This window comes from Talpa europaea, assembly GCF_964194135.1.
Source record: "Talpa europaea genome assembly, chromosome: 13".
NCBI classification, from domain to species: domain Eukaryota; kingdom Metazoa; phylum Chordata; class Mammalia; order Eulipotyphla; family Talpidae; genus Talpa; species Talpa europaea.
This window is the reverse complement of record NC_140080.1, coordinates 95,221,142-95,248,217: the sequence shown is the minus strand read 5'-3', so window position 1 is coordinate 95,248,217 and position 27,076 is coordinate 95,221,142. Positions and strand designations below refer to the sequence as shown.

At 40.0% G+C, this 27,076-nt stretch overlaps 1 protein-coding gene across 1 annotated transcript in view; it reads right to left on the bottom strand.

Moving 5' to 3' along the window:
• The window catches only part of DOK6 (docking protein 6), a gene marked incomplete at both ends in the record, with an annotated part of 324,914 nt that overhangs the window by 206,987 nt on the left and 90,851 nt on the right, over positions 1–27,076 (bottom strand). The gene's annotated exons all lie outside the window — the stretch shown is intronic.

Here is a 27,076-nt window from a genome sequence, read left to right as displayed (position 1 = left end):
TTCTCTTACACATACTGTGTTTTTGGTCATATGCATGTTACTCGTTAAAATCACAGAAAGTTTTAAGAAGACACTTTTCAATAGATTGCTTGTGAAAACATTTTATTGTAGGAAGTTTTCCAAGTACTGGCTTCAGTCCTTGCTAAACTAAATAAATTATCTGAGTGTCGATGTCATGTAAAATATTTATTCTCGGCCCTCCCTGGTGGCTCAAGGGGTTAATTCACAGCACTATGAAGCTATCCACAGCCATTGCAACACGAGTTCGATCCCCAGCCAGGAAGCCGACCCACATGGCGCAGTAGACCTCTCCTGTCTCACCCGCTGCTCCCCCTCAGCAGTGTATTTCAGTAGATCCACCTGTTCTCTGGCCTACACCCCACTTCTTGTATGCATAAATAAATAAATCTATAAAAAATATTTATTCTCACCTTAAAGAAAAATTCCATGACTTTTTCTCATGGAAGAAAGTCTTATTTTCATGAGAATGCAGTCACAATTTACTAAGATTAAACACCTTCATAATGCTCAATTTCCTTTCTTTGAAAAGACATTGCAAATCAAAAAGTATTCAATTTTAAAAAGGGTTCTATTAAAAATCATAGTATCCTGCAGAATTGAAAAAAAAAAAAGTTCATCCCCTGGTGGCGCAGCAGTTGAGCGCTGGGCTGCAAAGCTGCCCGCAGCCTCTGCAGCGCCGGTTCAATCCCCGGCCACCAGGTGAGGGTCCCACATGGCGCGCAGACCTCTCCTGCCACCCACTGCTCTCCTCAGCAGTGCACTTCATCAGTCTCCCTATTCTGCTCCCTGCTCTGGCTCTGGTGATTTCTCTCACCCTACTGTGCTTCTGACTGTACCCAGTGCGTGTATAAATAAATAAATAAATAAATCTTTTTTTTTAAAAAAAGTTCATCTATTAATTTAGAACACAGAAATGTTTTTTTTTTCATGGACACATCTGCTTTACCTCTAATTTTTTTTACAAAAACTAGTATTTATTAAATTCTTACATGTCATACACTTTAAAATTTACAACATTTAATCCTCAGACCTACTATAAGAGGTAGATTATCTCCACTGGAGGCCCAACCATAGTAACAGCAGCAGGAGCTGACATGTTTGTCTGGCTCCTTTAGCTTTGGAGACAAAGCTGCAAAATCAGCTTGGTACTATCCACACAAACACAAACCATCCTGTTTTATCAGACTTCACTGTATGGGACTCAGTACCAGCTAACAGATGGGTTGGCATCTGACATCACCCTGTCTCACCCCTTCCACAGGAATGCTTTAAGGTTATTAATAATGAGTCTCCTTTCCAGGAATTAAGAAGTCTAGCAATGCAAACTGGCCCCAAATTTTAAATCTCAACATCTGCCTTATGTTTGCTGCGTGTGCAATCTCTATGAACATAAAGAAATTCATAGAAACTTCAGGAACTTCGATCCCTGTATTTGTCTCCTCTCTGTATTTAAATTTCAGAGCTAGCCTATGTCTTTTGCCAACATAAGCCCGATAATGGAATTCCTCTGGAGTGTGCATTGTTTGTTATTCACTAGCAGACAATGCTTCTCATGCTAAATGGCACTTTTAGGACCTTTGCATAAAGGCTTCTCATAAAAGCAGATATAAGTAGAGTAACAAAGCAAACACAGCTTTTGCTTTCCCCTTGCTGCCTTTCTCAGCTCTGTCCTAGTCTCTTTGCAAATCACAGGAGCACCTCCTGGGCCTTGTGCCTCCTCCACTTGGGAGCGGAGGCTGGACTATCTAGGGCTTCCCGAACAAGGCCCCCAGCACCTGCTACCTGGGCCCTGGGTCTCTCCCTAACTTGTCCTGAGAGCCCTGTTTCTGGGTTTGTCCTCCTCCTGATCTCCATCGCAAAGTAAAACAAGAGTGCAAACATTGATTATAATATATCAGTAGATGATGTAGCTTTAACTCAGTTCTGTCTGGGTTTAATTGATGTTGAACTGTGTCTTTTAGACATAGAAGTTTATTTAAGTGGTAGGAAATGTAGAACAAACACACAAGATAGTTTGGAATATGGGAAATTTATAAAGCTTTGGTCAGTTTGCAACCTTAGGAGTGTCCCTCCCCCAACACACACACAGAGGCAAAGTGAGGCCACAGAATGAGAGAGACCCTCCAGATTGGGAGGGCAAATAAGCAAGAGAATTTACATGCCACACTTGACTTGGGCATCCTCAAAACAAATAGATCTTCACCGTCTCCCACCAGAAAATTCAGTTTATACAGCGACATTAACAGGGTCCAGTTACATATGGCCTAGGTGTTCCCAACAACACACTGCCCTCTCAAGGTCGTGTCCTTGAAGAAGCTGTTGAACAGTGGGTGGAAGGTTCTGTTCATTCCAAGAACAGGGAGGAAGTGAGGGGTCTCCAATTGCCCTGCTCAAGCTATGGGGTCTTCTCATGACCCCAACACTGTGGACTCAGACTCAGTTGACATGATGGCCATGATGAGAACTCACTAGCTGGCTGTGCAAACGCAGACACAGGATTTAATGTCTCCCCTAATAAAGAAGGGTGCCTCGCAGAATGAAGGGGGAAGAAAGAAGACAGGGCCACCTGCTGGGGCACAGAAGGTCCTTAATTATAGACATGCTGCTGATGCAGGGACACGCAGGCCCTTCCATTTAGAGTAGGTGGGATGCGCCACAATGTCCTGTTTCACCTCGTGACACGTGACTATCTCAAATGTTCAGATCCAGAGCAGTTAGAGCACCATATACATTTTCTTAGTTGAAAATATATTCATGCTCGCTCAAAAACAGACTCTGGAGCTGGAAAGATTGGACTTGGAATTCCAGCTCCTCTTCTCCCATGAGATTGGGGGCAAGTCGCTGGAACTTCTGAGCTTGTATCTCATCCTAGCTTGGGGAAAATCATGCCTGTATTATAGGATTATTGTGACCATGAAAAGAAACGAAACAGACAAAACTCCCGCCACAGTTTCTCACAGAGGAGGTGCTGCTAAAGACAATACAAGGTCGAAAAAGCGCACTAACCGACACTCTCTTCAGCATGACCACGGCCATTATTGACATTTACAGATATTATAAAAATCATTCATCTATCAATATAATGCTAAAGACTTCAAATAATCCCAATAATTACGGGAATCGTAATATGTATACAGACATATACATGTCAATAGACAAAACTGCCTAAATATTCTGTTGAACACAATTTAGCTTCTGCTAATTCACAGTGGTTTGGATATTGTTAATAAATATGGCTATTTACATTTATCAATACATAGCTGAAAAAAATTACATCAAATTTACTCTCCTCCTAAATTCACTCTTTTCACAATATAACATGAACTCATTTTGCACAAGATATACCACTTCACTCCATTTTTAATATCAATCACACATGTGTGTTTGCTGATAAGGGTATTCTATTGTAGAGCCTAAGAATACAGCTTTTCAGTCAGAATGATTTTATTTTCAGTGTAGATTCTGTTATTTATTAAATGTCTTGTCTCACTGAGATTTTAACTTCTCTGAGATCTAACTCCAGCATCTAGAAATTAAGGTCAACATGCCTTAGGATGTAGCTATTTGAGGATTTAATAAGATGGGCTGCAGAAAGCATATAAGTTAGAAGCATATTCAGCAATCTGATCTGAAACTCCTGTGCTGTGGGTGCTGGAGTGGACTGACCTGTGTCCCTCTCAAAGTCATAGGTTGATTCCTCGCCCCCAATGGGATAGGACTTAGAGATGGAGCCTTTGGGAATCAGGTCAGATGAGGTCCTGAGGGTGGGGATCGCATGAAGGGATTGGCACCCTGATAAGGGGAGAATCCAGACTCGATCTGTGAGTTCTCACAAGAAAGAGGTCCTGTGTGCACGCAAGAGATGGTGGCTTCCTGCAAGCTGGGAGCTGGACTCCAGCACGCCAGCACCTTGATCTTTGACCTCTAATCTCCAGAACTTCGAGACAATAACTGTGTTGGTCACACCACAATAACTGTGAAACGGCCACCCTAGCAGACTAAGACAGATACTTTTGATATTATTTTAATAGCAGAGATAGTAGAGGTAGTTACTGTGATAGTAATACCATGGAAATGAAAAAGTTCAATGAATCTAGGTAGAAATTTGAGAGATCCGATGCAGGTGTATTTTTAAAATATCATTTGCAAAGTAGGATGTATACAGATGATCAATATTTACGTCCTCATTACTTACAAATGGATTTCAAATCCTAGTTCAGGAAGAAATGGACACCAATCCCTGGTAATATGCTTCTGTTCTTTCCAGACAAACGATTTCCCCTGTAACCTCTAGACTTGATGCTTATAGCTTGGGAACCATGATGTCAAGCAAATTCTTGTCATGTTCATGGAAATACACCATCACACACACTCACAGCCTGCAGCACCCCATCTCCTGTGACTAAAGTTATTTTCTATTCAAGAGCAAGTTAGCTATGGGTCAGAAAGCACAGGGTTCCCATTTGGCACTCAATATTGCTACAAAATAAACTTGATAATAGATAATAAGGACAAATAGATTTGGCATTTCAACAGAAACTTATCTCTGCTACGACATTAACAGAGGCAGCCACCTACAGATAAAACGGACTGCTCTAACAGTTTACCAAGCTGAGGCCCTTTGGTCATTATTTTCTAATTTTGGAATACACTCACTTCTATAGTGTCTAAAAGCTCTGGAGAGGAAGTTTCTGGACTCCCTTTAACTCTGGGGGTCTTCGGTTTGACAACTCTTATAATCAGAAACTCCACCAAATTTCTAACCAAAAATCCTACTTAACATGCGAAGTGCATTAGGTCAATGTCTTGTAATGGAACCGGCCCTTTAACTTTGATTTTTGGTTAAGCGAAAGCTTGTGAAAGGGTTTTAGCTAAATAACATAATTATGGCTGTGAACTAAAGCCAAGAAATCTGCCATCTACTTCACAGCAAGTCTTGCAGGCAAAAAGGTTGTCCTTTGTGTAAAATCACCTTGAAAGAGAAAAAACACTAAGGAAAAGGGATTGCTTTGAGGTAAAGGGGCTTTCATCAGATGGAAGGGAATTAAGAAGCTACTTAATGATGGCGAGTTGGCTGACTGACTAATGCTGTGGAGCAGCTGAGATACTGGGGAATTCTGGAATCCTGGCAACACATGCTATTTTCTAGAAAATAAACCTGAAGGATCCCCGGGAGCCCAACTGGCGAGACATGCGCAGGTTCTGGAGATAACCTAAGTGAGAAGCTGAGTCGGTCAGGGTGGAGGGAAGCTGCGCCTTGAGAAGCGATGGGGCGGGCGGGCGGGCAGCCTGCACTCGGGTGAGAGGAGGACACTGAGGCTGTGTCTGGCTAACCGAGGGTCTCTGTATCTCTCTAAGTCCCTGGAGAACGAAGCAGTGCCCATGAGCTGCCAATGAGGTCACTTAAAAGCTCCACCCATGGAAGCAAGGTAAAAACAAGGTCGTGGTATCACTGATCTTTCTTTCAGGTCCTTATAGAATCTGTGCCTTTAATTTATAGTAGCATTAACACCTGCACCTTTTTCCATATTGAAGGCAAAAAAAGGGGGGCCTCCCCAGGGGCACAGCATTGAGCGCTGGGCTGCGAAGCTGCCCGCAGCCTCTGCAGCGCCCGTTCGATCCCCGGCTTCTGGGCGAGGGTCCCACATGGCGCGCAGACCTCTCCTGTCTCGCCTGCTGCTCCCCTCAGCAGTGTATTTCGTCAGTCTGCCTGTTCTGTTCCCCACTCTGGCTCTGGTGAATCCTCTCACCCTCCCGCGCTTCTGACTCTACCCAGTGCTTGTATAAATAAATAAATAAATATTAAAAAAAAAAAAAGCAAGCAAAGAAAGGGACCTCTCCCGTGCACGGGCACCCCAAATCAGTGATAGCCAAAATTTAGATATGAAAGCAAAAGCTCACTAATTAAAGGTCTCAGAAAATATGCGGATGCTCATTCACGGACCTCAGTGTGGGGGAGAACAGGACACAACACATAATGTAAGAGAAAATAATGTAACTGCAACTTTCTTTTGCAGCAGGAGTTCACCCGGGAATGGGAAATCAACCACAGATGAGACCATGTTTGCCACTCAGGGCGCGCACAGAGCATTCACCAGCGTGGGGGGCCCTCCGGGAGGCGCAGAGGCAAGGCGGGCCGTGCGGAAAAGAAAGGCGGATGCCTGAGAACACACTGATTCCATCTGCTAAGAGGAACTGCAAAAAGGCAACAGACCAGGAAAGTGTCCCATGTCCCTGGGCTCAGGAGAACCCAAAGGGACGGGGAGTGGAGGAGGCAGCAGCCGTTCCCACAGAAAGGGAGCAAACAGGAAGACCAGGCCTAGGGGTGCTGCGAGGCTGGGAGCCCCGGGGCTCCTCGGGCTGCTGGGACACACCTGGTGACGGGGGCGACGCAGGCCGGCGGCGAGTCTTGGCTCGGGAGCGGCGGACAAGAACATGCCAGCATTTCTCACACAGGCTCCCGCTGCACGAGTCACCGTTGAGGGGCCCAGCTCCACGCCAGGCCGCCACGCAAGACAAAAGCACTGAGGTGCAAGAGCCAAACGGCTGCCTGACTGAAACTGGGTGGCGCTGAAGGACGAGGCGGAGAGCACAAGCTCCTCCCTGGCGTGTGCAGGTCTCCCCTCGGGACAGGGCGCTGGCTGAGGTGCTGAGTGTGCGAGGAACACGGGTCTCTGCCACCCCAGCGGCTGCACTGAGGCAGACGGCGGGGCGGCGGGGAGAAGGCACCCCCTCCCTCCGGCCCTCTCAGGAGAACACTTGAGACGATGCATGTACTCTGAGCTCCCACACATTCACTGACAATGAAGTTTTCGTGTTTCTTTCCATTTATGAATTTTCTGAAAGCTACTGACATAGCACAGCCAACAATAGCGATTTTGGTTACACACATCCAAAGACGTTCTACTTTATTCACTGCTCTCAGCGAAATCTATGGGGCCAATCATGGACGTGTGATCTTTCAAATGTCTGATAGCTCAGGATTCCTCTAGCTCAAACCTCCTGTTTCTAAGTCAAGGATTTCTACCCACATGAAAACCAACAAATTTGTTGATTGAAAGCAGCTGTTGAAAATAAAACACCTGTTTATCTTGTTGATTGCATGTAGTAATATCCCCAAACTAGGTAGCTTATGTATCAAATATAAAAATCATAGGTCAGAGTTCCTTGGAAGTCCAAGCAGGAGTCCCAGGATCCCTGGGGGCTATTTCATGCAGGATTTTTTATTTATGTACTTGTTGCTTTTTCTCCAAAAAGTAGATGAATACTTTGGACCTGTTCTCCAAGGCATCACCTGCTCTCCAGACCACTTATCTCTGTATCTTCAACAAAGCAGAAGTTTTCTTCCAAACCTCCACTTCTGCTTGTTACTAATAAAGCTTTTTATTCCTGTTTTGTGCTAATTAGTAAAAATATTTGAATATAATAAATGCCATTGTCTATAATGAAGTTATTTTTAAATCTATTAAAATAACCTATCAATATGTTACAGTAGGGAAAACAACTCTCAAAGATACCAACTAAAATAACTCATAATTCCATATAGAATGTATACATTTGTTCACATTTTTAAGGAAGGGCTCTCAAACTGGGCTCCACAGTGGACCAACACCCCAAATGATGCTACTATCTGAGCGGACCAAACAGGCCATGCTTCTATGTATAAATAATTCTGGAAAATGCTGTATTAAAAAGAGTTAAGTTGTGTGTGTGCGTGTTTGTGTATATTTAAACTCAGGGAATTCCAAAGTGTTTATGCATTGAGAATATAAAAAGGGAGGAAGAATAAAGTGTATTTCAATTAATTTAACCATCTGTATTTTTTTTTCTGTTTTATTTTCTTTTGTTTCATTTTTTTCGATGGATGCATTTATCCTATCCAGGTTATTCGGTAGTGAAAGAATCAGACCTTGTCACCAATGCTACTCCCCAGGAATATTTTCATAGAGACTTTTAAGTGCCTGAAAATGTCCAGGAGGTTATTGTCTATTTATAAATCAAACAACATAACCATTGTCCTAAGGCTGGAATTTCTGAGATGCAAAAGTGAAAGAAACTTAAAATTGAATGTATCCCTAAAGAATTGAGAAACTTTAGGGAGACATACAATTACTGTTTTGTTTTTTAACCCAAACATGTTTATAAACCTGGGAATAGTTTTTGCTCAAATTCTAAAGATGCAAGATGGTCGCCCCTTCCACACTTTATGAAATCATTAGAGAAAACATATTTACAACAGTTCACAGCATGTCAGAAAAAGACTAGAATGGGGTTTCTTGAGTTCTGTGGAGGTAAGCTTGTCAGGGATCGGGGGGCATCCCCTACCCCTCTGGGGGCAGACAAGCAAACAAATTAACATTGGGCAGATTGGAAGGGGAAAAGGCCAACATTAATGATATACTTATGGCTAACTGACATGGCTGTAAATACTGTAAAGTCAACAGGAAAAACTTGGGGTTATATCCTGGGTTAAAGCCTGGAGTGCGGTCTGGGCATGGAGGAAAGAGAAGGGAGACTCAGGTGTCTCCAGAAGTTTCCTCTGCTTGTGACAAGTTTCTCAATTAAAAAAAAAAAGACTTATTTGAAAAAATTAAATGTCTGATATAGAACTGGGAAGGATTGGATTAACAGAGAACTGGCTTAGAAAAATTATAATGCAAACTTCATTATAAGAATAAATAAGTGATAAAAGACAAAGTCGGCTTAATGGTGGACGTAATAGTCTAGACAGGTGTTGATTTATAATGATGGACACCTGAAAACTAGATATTGTCATAAACCAATGAACTTTAAAAAATGTTTTCTAAAAGAACGTATAGAAGGAGCAGAGAATCTGTAGCGTCACTTTCTTGGATTTCTGTGCTGGCTTTATCAGTACGGTAGTGAGGATGTTCTGTCCTGCAATTATAAAATCAATAAAATAATGCATGCCTGTAATTTGCAAGGGCTTCTCGTTCAATTGCTTTTAAACATGACAGATTTCCTAGATGTACTGCGAATACAATAGTGACATTTCACATTATGTACCATTTTTCTTTCAAAAAGTCTCTTGCATTTTGGCAAATCATTCATTAAGATTTAAATCAGATTCAGATCTCCAAACAGCTTCTACTCTCTCTGCATGCTAAGGTAGATGTTCTTAAGTAAACTGAAACCATTCTCTGATTAAGCCAAAGTTACAAATGAAGTCAACTTTTAAAAATGGACATAAAGGACCAAGAATGTGCCAAACCAGTGGCAGGAACTGGATCCTTCTAGTAAATGTCTATATTTCTCAAGCTACCTGTCTTCACTTAACTGTAAGGTTTGCAACTGTTCTTGCAAAGTGCATAGTCCCGAGGTGGCTGTATGCCCAGGCAAATCCAGAGTTAGACTCTAAGAATCAGACAAACAATCGTGGTCTCCTTTGTACGTACTTGAACTTGACACAGTTCACAACCTGCTGAATTCTCTTCTATAAATGCAATGGCTCCAGACCAATGTGAAACCCAAGTTGTATTTTCTCCACTTTCAACCGCCACTGATTGAGAAGATGATTTCCCCGGGGAACGGTCACGGCAACCTTGCTGACATCACTTCTGCACAGTCACACAGGCTGACTCAGGGAAACTCAGCCCCACTCATACCTGTCACCAGGCCAGTCTGGACTGTGGGGGTCAGTGGCTTTACAATGAGTTCTGAAACCAGCAAGTCTAAGTCTTTCAAGTTTGTTCTTCTTTTTCAAGATTATTGTGACTATTCTGGGTCTGCTGCAATTCCATATGAGTTTTAAGATCAGTCTGTCTATTTTCCACGAAGACACCAGCTGTGATTCTAATAGAAACCACACTGGAACTGTAGATCACTTTAGGGAGTGTTGCCAGCTTGACAAAATGGAGTTTTCTGATATATAAACACAGGATGATTTTCCCATTTTTTAAACATCTTTTTTAATGTCTTTCAACAATACATTCCAAATTTTAGAGTATATGCTTTATATTTCTTTGTGGGAAATATATTCCCTGGTATTTTTAATATTCTCTCTCTCTCTCTCTCTCTTCTTCTTCTTCTTCTTCTTCTCTCGTTGTTTGGCTTTCAGCCACAGATATTACTTGCCCACAGTGAAGGCAACAGCAGATTAAGTCTCCATCCTTCATTCAAAGATGGCCTATTTTTGCATTTGTTAGAAGTACTTTAAATACAAGGGCAACAGAAAAAGATGAGCCAGAGGGATAAGCTATAAGGTGTTAGAGATGCAGCAAGGAGACTGCAGTGAAAAAAAAACAGAAAATATCGCTGGGGCTGTGGAATGTAAATGCATTTTCTTAAATACCCACAAGTCTAAATACATTTTATTTCATAGCTTTGCAAAAACAAACTAGAAACTCCTCGGTATAAAGATTCGTATCACTAATGCAAGGGTTGCTTTAACGGTTTTAAAAATATTTCAGCTGGCCCTTTATGTTGTAGGTTGTGTAATCTGCAACTGAAAAAGCAGAGGTAGAAACTGAGACATTAAGCATGAAAGGAAGCAGAGGCACTCACTTTATCGCTGTATGAATATATGGCAATCCATTCGCTTTTATATATACATGTTTATGTCTCATAGCTCTTTGAGTTTTAAATTTTCATTTGGTCAAGAGATATCACACACACACACACACACACACACACACTCCTGTATAAACACCCCACTATTTAAATATAAATCACAAGACGAAAAAATTAAAAACTTCATTTCCCCTTGAAGCATAGATCTTTGCATTGTTCACCATTTCAATTCAAAATATAAATATTCCTATCCAGTAACACTGAGAAAATGCTTAAAGAGTAGTATATGTATTTCAATTCTTATTTCATGCAATAGGAAAGACCAAAATCAATGTGTCTCTTTCTGCTTCCATTATCTTGCCTTCTCTTTATTTTAATAATCCAGAAAAACAAATGTGAAATTCATAAATGGCAGTCAATAATCCCTACATTCTCATCAGGGGCAATTTTTGAGGAGGCCAGCATTTTATTTAGGTTTTCACCTGAATGCAGAGTTCTCTCTACACCTTTTGGCCAGGCCTACAATGAAATGCAAGGCAAGAAGACAATTTAGAGTCAGAACCAGCAACAAAATGCCTCACAGCAGCAGCAAGTTTTAGGTGGAAAGTCATCATTATCGTGAGAATGGGAACTAGTTGCAAAGTAGCCCTGCTGTACAGAACCCCAAAGCAGGTGGCAATTTCTAGAAACAATCGCAGTGCTGGAAGCTGGATGGATACTCACAACCACACTCTTCCAGCACCTTGCTTCAGAATGTATGGGCGTGACACAGAACAAAAATTCCTTCTCTTTGCTCAAGGTCTCCACCCAAAAGCCACATCTTCTGGACTTCCATTTCCATAAAGTCAGAATATTCTTTGGCTCCAATATCAACATATGCTTCTTGAAATTAATGTTATCTTATTTTCAGTCAGTTGTAAATGAGGACGTCAACACTTATTGTATTGAACTGTATTCCCAAGTACAACCAATTTGTTTTCATTTTTTGGACACAGTCTACATAGGGCTCGATCACACCAAGACCAATTCCTGAGAACTTCAGGATTATGGCTTCAAACTAACATTAAGGTCAATAAATAGAAGTCAAAGGCTGAATTTCCTGTTTCCCCATCAATAAAATATTTGTACCAAAAATAAAAATTAAAGTCAAATGTCCAAATAAAAGTGCCAGGTATTTCCTTCTCAGAGTACTTCCCTTCCTGGACTTTTAATTTTCTCCATTTGTTTGGCCATATTTTCAGTCTCTCAAATTTCAAATCCCTTTTTTTTTTTTTAAGATTTATTTATTTATTTATTTATTTATGCAAGAACCAGGGTACAGGCCCAGATGCGCGGGAGGGTGAGAGGATCCACCAGAGACAGAGCAGGGAACAGAACAGGCAGACAGTCGAAATACACTGCTGAGGGGAGCAGCGGGCGAGACAGGAGAGGTCTGCCGCGCCATGTGGGACCCTCACCGGTCGGCCGGGATCCGTCTGGCTCTGCAGAGGCTGCGGACAGCTTCACAGCGCGGCACTCAACCGCCTGCGCCACCAGGGGAGGCCCTCAAGTTTCAAATCTTGATGTGAACATTGATCTTCCCCTTCCTTTACAAAAACCATCCCGATATCTATGGGCAAAATTGGAAAGGGAGATATCCCAGTACAACAGTGATAATTGCTTGAATTGGGGAAAAAAAAAAAAAACTCATTTAGAAAAAATAATGTAGAATAAAAATGGCAAAGAACTTACAAATCCAAGAGAGTTTTCATTTGTTGCAGCAGAAAATGGGAGTCAATAACCCGTTTTATTAAGGGAATGATATCATGGAAATAATATTTAAAGAATATTAACCATTAACAAGGTTAACAATAATGATGAACATAGAAAAAGACAGAAAAAGATCATCTGGTAATCAATACTTTTCTATCAGAGAAGAACAGAACCAGCCAGTGTTGAAAAAAAGTAAGAAAGAGAGGAACTCAGATGAGTAACATGGGAAAAATTTAGAACTTCACAATAAACTCAAAGTGAGTGATAGCGAGAGGAATTCCAGATGTATCTAAGGTTTTACATCTTCATAACTGGGAAAATGGCATTGAAGCTTTTGTCAGAAAAACTAAGAAATGAAGGGTTTAGTTTCATGTACATTGAGTTTGAGGTGAAATTTACACATTTGTAACACCAAAACTGTTCTTGACAAAGTTATAAACTGCAGCCTTTCTATAACAATGGATGCATTCCAGACTACCTCTCATAGCAATTTCTCACTATTATCCACATCCTCCTTGTGAAACATTATCTTACTTCAGTTCTTTAATATAAATTCAGTCTCATTCAATGTTGATTCCTCCCAACTACTCAAAACTTTGTGTGTCTTTGATCCCTCTTTAAACTTGCAAAATTCAACAGATTTACCATACAACCCAGCAGTCTCACTCCTAAGTATCTATTAAAAAATATAAAAACACTAATTCAAAAGAATATATGCAATCCTTTGATCACTGCAGCACTATTTACAATAGCCAAGTTATGGAAACAACCTAAGTACCCAAGGACAGATGGGTGGATTGAAATGCGGTATATATATATACACACACACACACGTATATATACACATGTGTATACACACACACACACACACACACACACACACACACACGAGGGAATATTACACAGCAAAGAAAAAGATGAACTCTTGCCATCTGTGACAACGTGGATGTTGTCTGCTAAATGAAATACGTTAGAAGGAAAAAGGTAAGTATTACATGCTTTTACTTAATATGTGGTATACAAGAAGAAAAAAAAGTGTCAGTCCAAACCAAACCAATAGCAAACCCCAGAAATCTGTATGTAAAATTAAGGCTACTAGGTGGAGTGGGGGGTGATATGGAGAGTGATGTGAACTGGGGACCCAATGGACTATGGTGGAGGACTGTAGGTATCTTGGTGATGGAATTGGCTAGTGACACACAACTGAAGAGGCGAGATCCTATACCTCTGAATCACCTACGATACTGTAAAACAATAATACCTCAATAACATGAAAATAAATTATCAACTCTGCAAGTCATTTTCATTACTAGTGTTTCAAATTAGTTTACAAATTTGACTTACGTCTACGCACTTTCAGAACTGTCTTGAATGAATGAAATCTTTAAGCCCAAAATACAATTATTCACTGCTGCTAGATCATTGCTCTTTAAATAGAATCGTGATATTGAGATTTTAGTTTCAAATGAGGAACTTAATACTGATTTGAGTGTTAGGGTAATAAACTTAACTATACTAAAGTTACTAGTTTTATTTCAATTGGCCATAAAGAGCTGTCAGATTTGGCAATGAATTGAAGGAATTGCTAAAGTGTAAATTATAAGGGACGTTTTATAATGATCTTGAAGGAATTCCAGAGCTCACAGGCTGAGTAGTCACTAATAATTAGACTCCCTTTTTTATATATGTACCACACATCACCTATTATCTTAACATTAACAAGCATCCTTCCACCTGACATTAATATACTCACTATATATGTATACCTTTATAAGCAATTTTATTAGTTTTTCCATTTTAAATTTTGCATTCATGTTATAAAGCAGCATGTATAAACCATTATTAAAGCTAATTTCACTTCCAGTTATCTGATTGAGCTTTATCCATGTTGTTAATTATTACTGCCTTTTTTTTTTTTTTTTTTTTTTTGCTTTTTAGGAATTTTAAAATATGTTTTTGTTTTAAAACCTTTCCTTGGTATGTAAGTTTGAAATACCACCTCCTTCTCACTATTTCATAATTTAATTTTTTATGCAGAAATGTTAAATTTTGACAGTTAAATTTTCAATTATTTCTTTTCTGGCTGTATGTTTACGATCTGTCTGTTAATAGAAATGCATAATCTGATTCATTTATATGGTTAGAGATTTATTTGAACATTTCACCATCTCACTTTTTGTTTTATGTACTTTTAATATACTTTACTCTTTTCCCACTTTGTGATGGATTAATAAAATTTCTTAGATTGCCTCCCCTTTTTCCCTCAGCAGCCTTTGGAACTTCTTTTTCATTCCACCCCATAAAAATATCCATTTAGTTGACAAATACATTTAATCCCCCATGCATAACAATGCTCTCTCTCTTCCCATTTTCACTACTAAAATCTAATGGAATCTTCATGGTAAGGAATGCTGTCCTAGCAATCTTCCAGCTGATCTGCCTTCCTGTTTGTTTTACTCCAATACAGTTTATAAACTATTGACAAATTCAATGTCCTCAAGCTAGCTCTGGTCAGCTTGCTCCGGGGACTACAAGCAAGTGAACAAACAGCCACAACAAACCTAATATTGCCTCACCACTGCCCACTGCCTAGAAAACCAATTTCAATTCTGAAGCTTGCCACTCAGAAGCTTCGTGAACCAATTCCCAGATCTGCACCCTGGCACACCACTTCTCCCATTAAACCCCTCCTCAAACTGCTTTGGTTCATTCTTCATTACCCTTGGGATCTATCTGCTTGCCTTTCGTTGCATCACATCCTCGACTGAAATTTCCTTATTTAACAATTCACACTCTGCTATCTTGGCTACTTTAAAATTCTAACTTAAGTCTTTCTCTTAAAGCTTTCCTAGAGCCAGCTGAAAGGCACTTCTTTAAGGCTGTTTTCTCTTACCCTTTGTCTTTTGCTGTCTTCTGACACTAAATTTCCCTTATTGGGTTGTAATCTCCTTCAGAGAAGCAGCAATGCCTTAGATGTCCTCTTATCCCTCCCCCAACCCTAAACGCTAAAATCATTCATAGCAAAGTGCTGGATGAATCAATCAATATCTGCTGGAAGGGACTCATAATTTTCAAGTTGGGCACGTACTCTAAGGGACACATTGATCTCAATATTGGAAATGTATTAACTCATTTCATCCACAAAGCAGGCTACACTATTTCTAGTGTGTTACACATGACAAAAGTGAAGCTCAGACATATTTAAAACAAAGACACTACCTCTTTTTTGCCTTATATTCCTTGAGTTTTAAGCAAGCAAGATATTAATATATTGATATAAAGTGAAGGAAATTCTATGGGGACTACAACTGAGGGGGGAGCAAATATTGTTTAAAAATGAACAATGATGTAAAAAAAAACTAAAATAATAATAATAATAATAAAGAAAACTTACTGCAAGTTGGGAAGACAGGCTGGCTTTCTCCAAGGGTGAAACCCTAGGTCTAGGAGGAAAATGATGCAAAAAGCAAAAAAATGGGTCTGAAACAGGGCTGGGACACTCCTCTATTTTTTTTTTTTTTTTGCAATTAGCGATGTGGGAGCAACGCCTCTTTCTCCATCTTCTCTGAAACTCAGTCCTTCCCATCTCTGCTCTGTTTACCTAAACCATAGAAAAATGATTCCTAAATATCTAGGCGAAAAACCTTTTCTTGGGAACAAGTCCATGAAGGCGAATCACCCATTTATTATGATACATGAAAATTAGAGCAAAATTACATTTCATGTCCAAAAACTTAAGTGATGGAAAAGGGCAGGAAAGATGATGGACAGGTAAAGAGTTTGAAACTCACTTTCCTCCTCCTTAACTGTAGGGGACCTAAGGCTATAACTGGGTTTGGTTGTGATTCAACCAATGAAGAACTCTTTTGTCCTCGTACATAATTATAAAAACTTTTTTTGCCCCCAAGCAGACTGTCTTAAAAATACCCTTTTTGGAAAACTTAGAATCTGATCACTTTAAGAAAACAAATCTTCTGCAATAAGAAGTCATTTTCAAAATCAAGGGCAAAAGAAAATGCTAAGATCTAAACTAAATGGTACACATGGAATATTACTCAGCATTCAAAAAAGATAAACACATGCAATTTGCAGCAACATGGATGGTGCTGGAAGGGATCATGCTCAGCGAAATAAGTCAGAAAGAAAAAGAAAAATCCCGGATGGTCTCACTCATAGCAGGAATCTAGAAAACTTAAATAAGGGACCAGGAAAATGAGTAACTATAAGAAAGTGAAAATCAGAATCAACAAAAAACTATGAACCAGAGACACTTTTAGGGGGGCGGGGGCGGGAAGGGAGGGATTGGGGTCAGAATGGGGGGGCTGCAATTGTATGGGGAATATCAAAATAAAATTTATTATTAAAAAAAATAAATATTTAACAGTTTCAACAAAAAAAATAAATAAATAAACTAAATGGTACAGGTTGTGGGGGGTGTCCTTGAGGTCTCCCATTGGTCCACGGTGCTGACCCGGAACTTCTCACCTCCCAGCAGGTGCCCATGTTAACTATTTTTGGCGGGGGCGGGGTGAGGGGGAATAGCCTGCTTAAAAGAAATGAACTGAGAATTACGCATTAGGTCCATGAACTTCCAAGACTTGCAGCGAGATTATGTTCTTCCTCATATTTATCTCCCAGGTAGGTTCTCATATATCAAAATTGCATTTCTTATTCTCAAAATGCATTTTTCCAACCAAGAAGATACATGGGAAAAGAGACTATTTACCTTGTATTTCAATAAAATAATGATAGCCCTGTGACTTTGCAGCGTTTTTCATATGTCACAATCATAAAACATCAAATTGAACATGACATTTTTATTTTAAAATCTCTGCTTAGGTACAAGCCCTTTTTAAAAATCCTTCAATCATTCCTCCAGAAAAAATAACAACACAGAAAGCTTTCTGAGGAGCTTATTTTTACCAGAAACCTATCTCTGATATATCTTGGACATACTGGGTATACCGTCAATGCACTTTTAAGACGTATTGTTAAAAAGAAAAAGTCATATAAAAGCAGAGAGAATTCACCCTGCAAAAGAGATTTTATTGGGATCTTAGCCAGGTAACTATTGATGATATCTCTGAAATGTATTCACCAGACAGAGGTCATAAAGTATTCCTTGTTAAAAAGTATAAAATCAGAACAGAAGTAGTGGTTTGCACATGTGCAAAATTCACACACACTCATCTAGACATAAAGGAAGATTCCAGATCATATCAATACATCTTCCTCATAGTGAATGCCCAGTAATTAGTGAGTGTCTGGATTCCTAAATGCAATTCAATCACTTCAAGAAATGTTCACAGAACACTTGATAACACGGTAATGATTAGACCCCGAGTTGAGTGGGAAGACGAGCAGGCAAATGATTTGAAATAGCAGAAGAAAAGGCCATTTTAGTGATAGTCTCAGGGTGACTGAGCAGAAGGACCCATGACAATACCAGGGAGGAAAGGCTGAATCGAGGGGTGCCGGGGAGAGTGGGACTCAGTTAACCAGGGAATATCAGAGGTGGAGAGCAGATATAAATTCCACATCCAAAAACAAAATTAAAATATTCCTTATGAATCATTTTATCTGTCATTGCTGGATCTAAATATTTTTGTCCTATAAGTGAATGCGTACATTTCTTTTGCCTGCACAATAATTTTGATGAATTTACAATATCTTAAATTGACCCCTTTTTCATTCAATCACAGACCAGCCCGGTGAGAATGGAGTTTTCTGACCCACTTGGACTTTCTTATGCTTCTTGTAAAATAAGGAAGTTCCACTAAATCATTATTAAGAAACCATTTAAAATGGTACTGGGAAAATTGGGTCGCTACATGCAAAAGAATGAAGCTTGACCACTACCTCACACCATACACAAAAATCAACTCAAAATGGATTAAAGAACTAGACATAAAACCTGAAACCATAAAATATATGGAAGGAAATATAGGCGAAACACTACGTGATCATCAAAGACATCTTTACAGACACATCACCCAAAGCAGTGATAGTGAAGGCAAAGATAAACATCTGGGGCTACATCAAATTAAAGAGCTTCTGCACAGCAAAAGAGACAATAACAACAACAAAGAGAAACCCCACTGACTGGGAGAACATTTTTGCACACAACACTAACGATAAAGGACTGATCACAAAAATCTACAAAGAGCTGATGAGACTCAACAAAAACAAAGAAAATAACCCAGTCAAAAAATGGGAAGAAAAAGAAACTTCTCTGAAGAGGAAATACAAATGGCCAACAGGCATATGAAAAAATGCTCAACATCACTTGTAATCAGGGAAACGCAAATCAAAACTACCATGAGATACCATCTCACACCAGTGAGAATGACACATATTAAAAAAACTAGCAACAACAAATGTTGGCGAGGATGTGTACAGAAAGGAACTCTTCTGCACTGTTGGTGGGAGTGCAAACTGGTCCAACCACTATGGAGAGCTGTGTGGAGATTTCTGGACCTACTAAACATAGAGCTTCCATAGGATCCAGCAATTCCACTCCTAGGTATTTACCCAAAGGACACAGAAACATCCATTCCAAAGAGCACCTGCACCCCTATGTTTATAGCAGCACTATTTACAATAGCTAAGCTTTGGAAACAGCCCAAATGCCCAAAAATAGATGACTGGATCAAGAAGATGTGGTCCATATACGCCATGGAATATTACTCAGCATTCAAAAAAGATAAACACATGCCATTTGCAGCAACATGGATGGCGCTGGAAGGGATCATGCTCAGCGAAATAAGCCAGAAAGAAAAAGAAAAATACCGGATGGTCTCACTCATAGCAGGAATCTAGAAAACTTAAATAAGGGGCCAGAAAAATGAATAACTATAAGAAAGTGAAAATCAAAATCAACAAACAACTATGAACCAGAGACACACTATGGGGGGCGGGGGCAGGGAGGGGAGGAATTGGGGTCAAAATAAGGGGGTCACAATTGTATGGGGAATATAAAAATAAAATTTATAATAAAAAAAGAATTTAAAAAAACATTTAAAACAGAAGACAGTGTGGTGTACTGTGGATATACTAACGTGGATACAGAGGCTACCTCACCACCTTTTGAATTTCAAAAATTTTTTTCCTTTTGATACTGAAAACAAAAATTATCTTGTCCATATGGAAATTTCCTTTTACAAACTTCTCACAAAGCCATTTAAATGAACATCTTGGGAATTCCATTCTAGATGCCAGGATGTGAACACACTGGCCAGATGTGAAACCACCCCATTGTTCTTATTTTCTATGACATAATGCTTTTCACTTTATTTTTATTCAACTAAATAGAAAAATATGTTGGCATATCAGACATTCAGACATGCCTTATTCTGTATAATAAAAGACATGACAGGCCACACTAAAAATAAATTTCTAGATTATAATGAGGACACAATTGAAATAATTGGAGAAAAAGGAAAGTTGTCAGCATTAATTTTGAATTAATAACGGAATCGTGTTCATAATGAGCAATATTACATATGTTAATTTAAACATAGGTAGTTTACAATCTGAAATTAATTAGAAGCAGCTTTCACATAAAGTGGAGGACTGAGTATTCTGTTTCCATAATTAATCATCTTTTCTGGAAGAGGATCAAATATTGGTTTAACATAGTTGAACACGTGATATCTTTTTTTGAAAAACCATACTTGCACTCTGCTAGCTCCATATCTCTTTTAAGGTATCACAAATGTCACTTTTCAAAATGATGGTATTTGTTTGCAAAAGAGCAAACATGGAAATTGATGATTTCTCACAAAGCTGTTTGTTGAGAAAACAATGCATAATTTTATAAATATTTAACCACCACTAAAGTTCAACTGTTAGAGCATTTTTTTCCCATAAATAACTGAAAGCTATAGACATTGAATACTCACTCAAGGAAAAAATTACCTGATTTATTAAGAAAATAATTATCTAATCTATTCAGCTAGATTTTGGAATGGGTAAATACACCTGACCAGAATTGGAAGAAGAAAACTTATTTTCAGTTTTTTTTTTTTATAAACTGAGAAAATGCCCTTTATTTGATTAATAGCTACTGTTCGTGTGAAATCATAGACGTGCTGCATGTAGACTGGAAATGACCTGACAGCTCTGCCAACACGACTGGACAAAGGGACCAGCACTCTGCTCAACTAGAAAAGGGCTCTCAGGTGAGCAGAACTCAGAAGACCCCACAGGATGTGCTTTCCAAAGGGACTCCTGAATGTTCTCAACCTAACTCTACTGAGACAGAAAATGCTCTGGCCAAAGTGACATAGAGAAACAGATGCTTGACTTCCAGAGACTGAAGTTGATGAGAAAATACATTACTGAGCAAATGCATATAATAAAGATTCCAGCAGAACTTCCAGCCCAGGTGCAATGAACACTCCAAAGCAGGCATAATGAACAAGTGTGCTTACTCACAGCTCCTTCCCTGTCAAGATTCATGGCCAGGGCCTCAGCACTCCTATCTACAAGATCAGCAACCAACCAGCTGGTCTGTCTCTCCAAGGCCATCCCCGAATGCCTGCATCTTTCCCCCTTGCCTTGCCCCCCTTGTCTGGGGACTTTGCTGCAAATGGTTGCTCCTGCTGAAAAACGATGTCATCCATGGAACAGATCTGGACACAGTTGTGTATAAAAGGAACCCTTGGTCTTTAAACAGGTGCTCAGACCTTACAGGGCTCCCCAGATCTGGGGCCTCATGCATGAGTAATAAAGCTTCTCCTGACCTCACCATTCCTGAAGCACCACTTGTCCTTCCTCTGCCTGGGGAAAAAGTAAAACTTATTTCTACAACACAGTCATGACATCACAAATGACGCAACTTTGTAAAACCAGGCACTAGTATAACCCTGGGCAGTGGGAAGCCCAGTCCAGCAGCGAGATGCTGTGTATGTGTGGACTTTGGGAGGTGAATTTGGTCTTGAAAATAGGTGAGGAAGCAGCAAAATGGAAAGAAATACTGAATTTGGTATCCTGAGGAGAAAGGAGTTTTTCTATCCATGAGGAAAGTGACCAGGATAAGGAGAGACAAAATAAAATTCTAGAATTTTCTCAATTTTTATTTTATCATAAATCAAACTCTACATGGGAGAAGATTACACAGATTTAGCTCAAATCATCTAGGATAAATTTGCATGGAAATCCTAATGACCAAATATACTTATTAAATGATGCTGCAATTTTACCTTATAATTTGGGACAAATGGCTGGGCCTGGGTTAAAAAAAAATCACATGGAAAAATCAACAAATTTTTACATGTGTATATGTGTATATATGTCTGTATATATGAACATACATATCTTGAAAAAATACTTTGTTTCTGTAACAAACTAGGATAGGAACAAAATTGTTGAGCTTTTTAGTGGTCAATTAAGGAATTAATTTGACATACAGTTCAAAGGTCTCAGCTTAAATTAGTATTAAACATAAAGGCAGCAGGTCAATCCTAGTGTGTACCATTAGCTTACAAAAGTACTACACCTGTAACCTGGCTCCCCAGTGAAAAAATCATTTATGTTCTTAAGAAATGAAAGGTTACACTTATCAATGACTTCATATCTGTTAACATCCTTCATTTAAGAAATTCTTAGAGGAAAATTAACAAATGCACTTAATCGTTTATTTGTAAAATACCTCTTGGCAGTAGGTATACCTTTGCTCTGTAAGGATTAGCCAAATACAACTCCTTCTAGAAAAATTTAAAAGGAAAAGCTATTCAATCTTTCAGAAAGTTTATTGCAGGATGCCATATTGATTTTCTGCTTAGTCAAAATAAAGATGAAGATGTTATTAAGTCTCGGGCATCCATACATAAATTGTACTCATCAATTCAGAGCTAGAGCTAGAGATGACAATCCATCAGAAAAGTTGCAGTGTTCTTGTTAGTCCCTGTCCTCATCTTCCATTGAAAACATTCTGTATGTAACTGGACTGTTCATTTTGCCATTAACTTTGTGCACCTGTATCAGGTCCATGGTCTGGCTGCATCCCACAGACGGTCAGGGGGTGACCCCGCCTTCAGTGCCTACAGCCTCCGAGGGATGTTTCCAAGTACGGGTCCTCAGAGAACAGGTGCAGCACAGCTAGGAACAAACTATGCCTCAGAATCTGGTGGGGAGGGGGCTGTCCAGCAGGTGTCCAGCCAGATGACGCCCACCGGAGCATGCAGACTGCACTGACTGAGTGATATATTTTGAACCAGGGTGACTTCTGACCAACATGCCCTTTACCATAGACCCAGTTTGACTGGCTACCCCAAAAGTTTCTTCCTCACTATCAAGCTATGACCTCCATTTTTTTTTAAGATTTATTTTTATTTATTTATACAAGCACTGGGTACAGTTAGAAGTGCGGAGGGTGAGAGAATTCACCAGAGCCAGAGCGGGGAGCAGAGCAGGCAGAAGGACCGAAGTACACTGATGAGGGGAGCAGCGGGCGGCAGGAGAGGTCTGCGCGCCATGTGGGACCCTCCTTTGGTGGCAGAGGAGCAGCTGGGGATCGAACCGGGGCAGCTTCGCAACCCAGCGCTCAACCACTGCGCCACCGGGGAGGCCCTCTGACCTCCATTTTTAAGAGCATTTATGGTGGAAAACTTTCAGTAACAAATTCTGTTCCTGCCCTGTGGGACGCCATCTCCTTTTATTTTCTTGTCAGTTCAAGACCACAAGTGTCCTTCTCCAGGACCGAGGAGCCATCCCTTTGACATGCAGAAGGGAGCCCCGATGTGGTGAAGAGCTGAACTGGGTGTTAAGTGGCAAACCTGCTCTGGTGCAGACACCCCTGTGTCTCAGGGACACACGCCTGAAACTTATATAAGTTACACTGCAGAGTCACCTCCATAAATAATTTAAATTGAAATAGGGGAGACTATTTCCCAGTCTCTGAGGTGGGGAATCTGACTTCAAAAGCACCAATTAGCAAAGGTCACAACCACCCAGCATCTGACAAACCCCTTCTCCAAGGTGCTCACACTTTTCCACCAGCCACACCCGCCACCCACCCAGCACTGGAGAATACCCCGTGCTTGCATTCAGAGGAGCTGAGCCAACCTCTTCCTCCTGTTAGAATAACCCTGAATAGTCTTCCTCGCCTGGGTAAGTGCAAGTTTTCTTTGACCCTTCTCAGCCTTCTCGGTCCCCACCTTTGGTGACTCACTGACAGCGCCATCTGCTCTCCTGGTCACCCGCAGAAACTGCACTCCACCTGCGCAAAGGCTGAGCCAGTTTCTGAGTGAACTCAGGGATTGCCCCACCATCACTGCAGGGCCAAGTCACAGGAAACAACGCATTCCGGGCACATAAAGAACATGCTTTTGCCATTAAGATGCAGCCAATGGGGGGCTCCCTGGTGATGAAAGGGGTAGAGTTTCAACACTGTGAGGCTGTCTGTGGCCACTGCAGCACAAGCTCAATCTCTGGCCAGGGAGCTGACCCACATGACGCAGCAGACCTCTCCTGACTCACTGGCTCCCCTCAGCAGTGTATTTCAGTGGATCCACCTGTTCTGCTCCCCACTCTGTCTCTGGTGAATCCTCTTATCCCTCCCCCTAGCACCTTTGGCCTGTACCCCAGCTCTTGTATGCATAAATAAATAAATCTTTTAAAAAGATGCAACTAATGTCTGCCTGATATTTATGATATAAAGACACCCCTCCCCCCAGTTACAGGGAATAAGGATGAACAACAGACAAGATGGTGTTTGGAAGCAGCGGCTTTGGGAGGCCAGACCTCCATGCTGTCAACGGTGCCATCTCAGTCTGTTTACTGTGTCCTTCATGCAAGCCCTTAGTGGTCGGTAATGGCGATCACGTCAATCACATCCCTGACAATTTGAGTGCCTTTTATGTGACCACATGCACCATCTTATTTTAATCTCAAAATAACATCATGGGGCACAAAAATCATTCTAATTTGATAGATACATAATGATTACAGTCTTGCTCCAAACTACCAGCTAGAAACTACCAGAGGGTAGACCCAGGGCCAAGGATATTGTTATTGTACAAAATTTTAGAGAACTGTAAAATACAAGAGTACCAAAACCAGTAGTGCTGAGGCTCAAATTAGGGGTTTGTTCCTTTGATTTGTTGCTAGAGTCCACGGAACAGAGAACACTAATACTACAACAGAAAGAACCAAATTATTGGATTTTCACAAAATGAGTAGGAAAAGGAGTCCTTTCTATTGAGTAATAACTGGCGCAAAGACTTAGAAGAAAATATAAGGGTTGTGTGTGGAAGAACATGGACTATGTCACGGAGTGGGAGTTACGACTTGGCAATGACAGCGTCACAAAGCAGGAGCTGGCACTCAGCAAGTAGTTGTGTTCCTTCCACATCAGTGCCACAATGCCTGCAATAAATGCTAGTTGCATAAATAATGAGAGGGACTGCAGCTCAGGATGCCTGGTTTGGAGTCCACTGAGCAAGAAAACAAGGTTTAGGGTGAAGGCACGAAAGAGTGCTGACTCTGGGGACAGGAAGGCAGTGGCCAGTATGTCAGAAAGCAAGGAAAAGATTTATTGGTTGACTGGAGCCTTCATAAAGCCGGTTGTATCCCTATGATTCAGCTTGGGCAATAATAAAGAATAGTGCATGATTCCCTTTCAGTAAAGGGGTGAAGAGGAAACATACATGTGGATGAAAACACTTAAAGATAGTGAGAGAGTGTTCAATCAATACACCATACTTACCAGAAGATCTCTCTTCAAGCAAAGAAGTAAAAATGCAATTCCTGCCCCCCCTTATGCTGCTAAATCCCCATGATTTTGTCCTTTAGCTCTGTCAGGACAAGAAAAACTCACTGTTGTGTCTCTTTACCTGGATAAAGATGATAGTGGCTAACATAATGTGGGCACCATCAGTTACTCTAAAGTGATGCTGTTTAAATCGTTTCCAAAGCAGAGAGATGCTGAATAATGTTCTAGTCCTCACGGCTGAGTGCAGATCAATGAACGAGTACCAGGTAAAATTACAGCAGAATGAGGAAAACTGGGATTAAGGAGATCAATCCAGTTTTACTCAATGTTGTATTTAAATAGTAAGTCTAAAATAAAAGCTGAGTGGAGAACTACTTAGAGGTCCTTGGCTTTGCAAAAATTTGCAAGATTGGAGTTTTCCTTGGGAAAGGTATTCTTCTCAAGAGCAAGAATCAGACCATACTTCAAAGAATTTCCTGCATAAATGCCAAATACAGAAGTCAAAGTTCTCCTTGCACGAATTCACCTCAATTCAGACCTCTACCGTGCTATTCAATCCTATCGAGAAGCTAGCTATTTGTTTATTTCAGAGATATATTCCTCCTTCTACTAACACTAGGTATCTCAGAAAATTCTAGATTCTGAAAGGGATATGGCTATATTAATTATGCTATGACAATAACTGTACCTGAGAGAATACAAGAATTGTGAAAAAGAATGTTTCCAAAGGATCCCCCAGCCTAATCTCTGATGTCAGTCATTGACTTTATTCATCTCAGCCTTGGCTTGTGGATCTGTAAGGTGGAACATTTGCACAGGAAATGACTTTTATACTTAAAACCACGTTTGCAGTTCTAATGGTGACGGTTATTTAAGTGTATTTTTCTTTTTTGTTGAGTTCTGTGAGCTCTTTGTAGATCTTTGATAGCAATCCTCTGTCAGATGTATGGTGTGGAAATATTTTCTCCCATTCAATAGGGCATCTCTATGTTTTAGTTTCTTTTGCTTTGAAGTCATCCCAATTGTTCATATTCTCTTTTATTTTGCTAGCTGCTGGGGAAAAATCCACAAAGACATCACTGAAAGTCAAAACTTTAAACTGCATCTGCCAAGCTATCCAGCAATTCCACAAAAACACGAATTCAAAAGGAAACCTGCACTTCCATGTTTATTGCAGTGCTATTTATGGAAACAACCCAAGGGCCCCACAACAGATGAGAGGATAAAGAAAATGTGATAGATAAACACAATGGATTATTACTCAAAAATCAAACATACAAACTCATGCTATTTGTGGCAACTCAGACGGAGCTAGAAGGGGTTATCCTAAGTGAAGTAAGTCAGGAGGAGAAAGCTAAATGTAAAGGGATTGAAATCACACAAAGTATGTTCTAACACTACAATGGAATGAAGCTAGACATCACTAACAAGAAATTTGGCAATTTTCTATATGAATGAACAATTCCACTCAAAGATACACTCAAGAGGAATGCAGACACCCACACGTGACCTTGCACATGAATGTGGACAGTAGATGCTGGATTCAAATTAAATAGAACAACAGAAAAATTACCCTCTGATCTCCCTTCACACTCTAGTCCTCACCACAGGCAGTATCATCTTTCCACAAAAATTATCTCCTTATATTTCTTTAGTGATTACCCAGATCTTCAATATGAAGTAGACCCTTCAGAAAGAAACAAGCCAAATCATTCATGACATGCTTCACAAAGATCTAAATACATTTTAAGTTAAACCCTCAAAATATAAAGAGAAATACAAGTTAACGTGAAATAAAGAAAATCTAAATTTTTAGAATGGACTAATTTGACATGCTAACCATTACAAACTGCATTTTATTGTACATAACAAAGAAGTCTGAATTATTATTTGTTTCCCCCTCAAAACTAAATGCAAATATTTTGAAAAACAAAATAGTTTTTCCACTGCTTACATTTTAAGGAGGCTTAAATTTTTCACCTCTACTTTTGTGTCTAAAAAATTACAAAGTACAATACTGAATTTAATTTAATTCAAGTAATTTCATATACCAGGTAT